This window comes from Stegostoma tigrinum, unplaced genomic scaffold, assembly GCF_030684315.1.
Source record: "Stegostoma tigrinum isolate sSteTig4 unplaced genomic scaffold, sSteTig4.hap1 scaffold_336, whole genome shotgun sequence".
In the NCBI taxonomy this organism is placed as follows: Eukaryota; Metazoa; Chordata; class Chondrichthyes; order Orectolobiformes; family Stegostomatidae; genus Stegostoma; species Stegostoma tigrinum.
Window position 1 is genome coordinate 77501 of NW_026728264.1, and position 2500 is coordinate 80000.

Consider the following 2500-nt stretch of genomic DNA (forward strand, 5'->3'; position numbering starts at 1 on the left):
TGTGCTACCTGTGACTACCTGTGGCTACCTGTGCTACCTGTGACTACCTGTGCTACCTGTGCTACTGGTGACTACCTGTGACTACCTATGGCTACCTGTGACTACCTGTGCTACCTGTGCTACCTGTGACTACCTGTGGCTACCTGTGGCTACCTGTGCTACCTGTGGCTACCTGTGACTACCTGTGCTACCTGTGACTACCTGTGCTACCTGTGGCTACCTGTGCTACCTGTGGCTACCTGTGACTACCTGTGCTACCGGTGATTACCTGTGACTACCTGTGGCTACCTGTGACTATCTGTGCTGCCTGTGCTACCGGTGACTACCTGTGACTACCTGTGGCTACCTGTGGCTACCTGTGCTACCTGTGACTACCTGTGGCTACCTGTGACTACCTGTGCTGCTACCTGTGACTACCTGTGACTACCTGTGCTACCTGTGACTACCTGTGCTACCTGTGGCTACCTGCGCTACCTGTGCTACCTGTGACTACCTGTGGCTACCTGTGACTACCTGTGGCTACCTGTGCTACCTGTGTCTACCTGTGACTACCTGTGCTACCTGTGCTACCTGTGACTACCTGTGCTACCTCTGGCTACCTGTGACTACCTGTGCTACCTGTGACTACCTGTGCTACCTCTGGCTACCTGTGACTACCTGTGCTACCTGTGGCTACCTGTGCTACCTGTGGCTACCTGTGACTACCTGTGCTACCTGTGACTACCTGTGCTACCTGTGGCTACCTGTGCTACCTGTGCTACCTGTGCTACCTCTGGCTACCTGTGACTACCTGTGCTACCTGTGCTACCTGTGGCTACCTGTGACTACCTGTGCTGCTACCTGTGCTACCTGTGGCTACCTGTGCTACCTCTGGCTACCTGTGACTACCTGTGCGACCTGTGACTCCCTGTGCTACCTGTGCTACCTGTGGCTACCTGTACTACCTCTGGCTACCTGTGACTACCTGTGCGACCTGTGACTCCCTGTGCTACCTGTGACTACCTGTGGCTACCTGTGCTACCTGTGACTACCTGTGCTACCTGTGGCTACCTGACTGTCGCTCTCGCCGCTGGAGACCCAGGCTCTGTGATCGGAATCCCATCCCCACGCCGCTCCTCTGTGCTGGCTGGTATTGCTGTTGGGTTGTGCAGTTGGGATGGGGGTTTGCAGAGCTGACGGACAGGTTCTCTGCCGTCGGAAGCTGAGGCACGGGGAGGCGAGGCAGTCCCTCTGAGTAGAGATAGCAGGAAGGCCCCGGGAGGGGGGCGGCATTGGAAACGTGATCCTGTGGAATTCCTGCAGCAACAGTGAAGGAGTTGGTGGGAGCAGGGAGGCACACAGACTCCTCTCACCCTCGTCTGGACCCAATTCAAGCACGCCAATTTTCCAAGAAAGCCACAGTTTTGAACTGCCAGAGGAGCTTGGTGTTGATTGCTGTTGGCCCAGGGGTAGAGTGCAGAATCAGGCCATTTGGCCCACCGAGTCCACACTTACCCTCTGAAGAGCATCCCACCCTGTAACCCTGCATCTCCCATGGCTGACCCACCCAGCCTGCACCTCGTTGGACACTGGGACAATTTGGCATGGCCGATCGACTCGAATCTGCAAATCTTTGGACGGTGGGGGAAACGCAGATCCCCGTGCCTGAGGGCATGTAGCTGTGAGCAGTTTGTGAAGGGAACTGCAGACCTGGCTGAGAATCTCACGGCTATTGTTAACGTAACCATGTGGTGTTGTTTGGGGAACGTCGTCCAACGTGCGGGTCACGTGAGGTATTTGAGCGATCGCGAGTCAGTTTGCCAACCAGCTGCACCCTCCCTCCTCATGTTGCTGCAAACTGTTGTCCCCTCCAAGATTTGGCATTCTTGCAATGGTGTCCAGGTCAACAAGAACCCTTTCGACTGGGAGGGTCAGCCACACTCGATTTCCACACCGCTGGCATCTCTCTGAGGACGGGTCTTCCACTAGATCGCTCACAGGATGAACTGCAGCAACCCTACATCACCTCCCTGCTCCGTACAGCCCCCTCCCCCATCTCCCACCCATGGGGGAGAATGGAAATCCTGGCCAATACATGGGACTGGTGACACTTTCCCACTCCCGTCCCCTCCTGTGGCCTTGGGAAGCCCCAAACCTCATCAGCGCTCCACTGGCCATCGACAGAACTCGGAACGTGACTCACTCCAACTCTCTGGAAGTGATAGTTGGCGTTTCACAAACAAAATCGACATGGCCAAGCCGTTGCTGAGCTTCCCAGGAGATGGAGGGAGACCGTCGCACCCCTTTTCTTCCTACACAGTGATTTGTTATGCCCCTGTTGCTGTCACCGTGAGCACTCCACCCGACCGCTCTCTGTTGTGTAAATTGGTGTTCCCTTCAGAAAACAGGTTTCTTGCTGTTGTCCTGATGAGAGCGAGGCAGTGAGCTTTGATGTCAACTCTCCCTCTCTGGTGGTAACCTTTCAACACTTGCCTTTGATGCCCGCGCAAGCCAGGAGCAG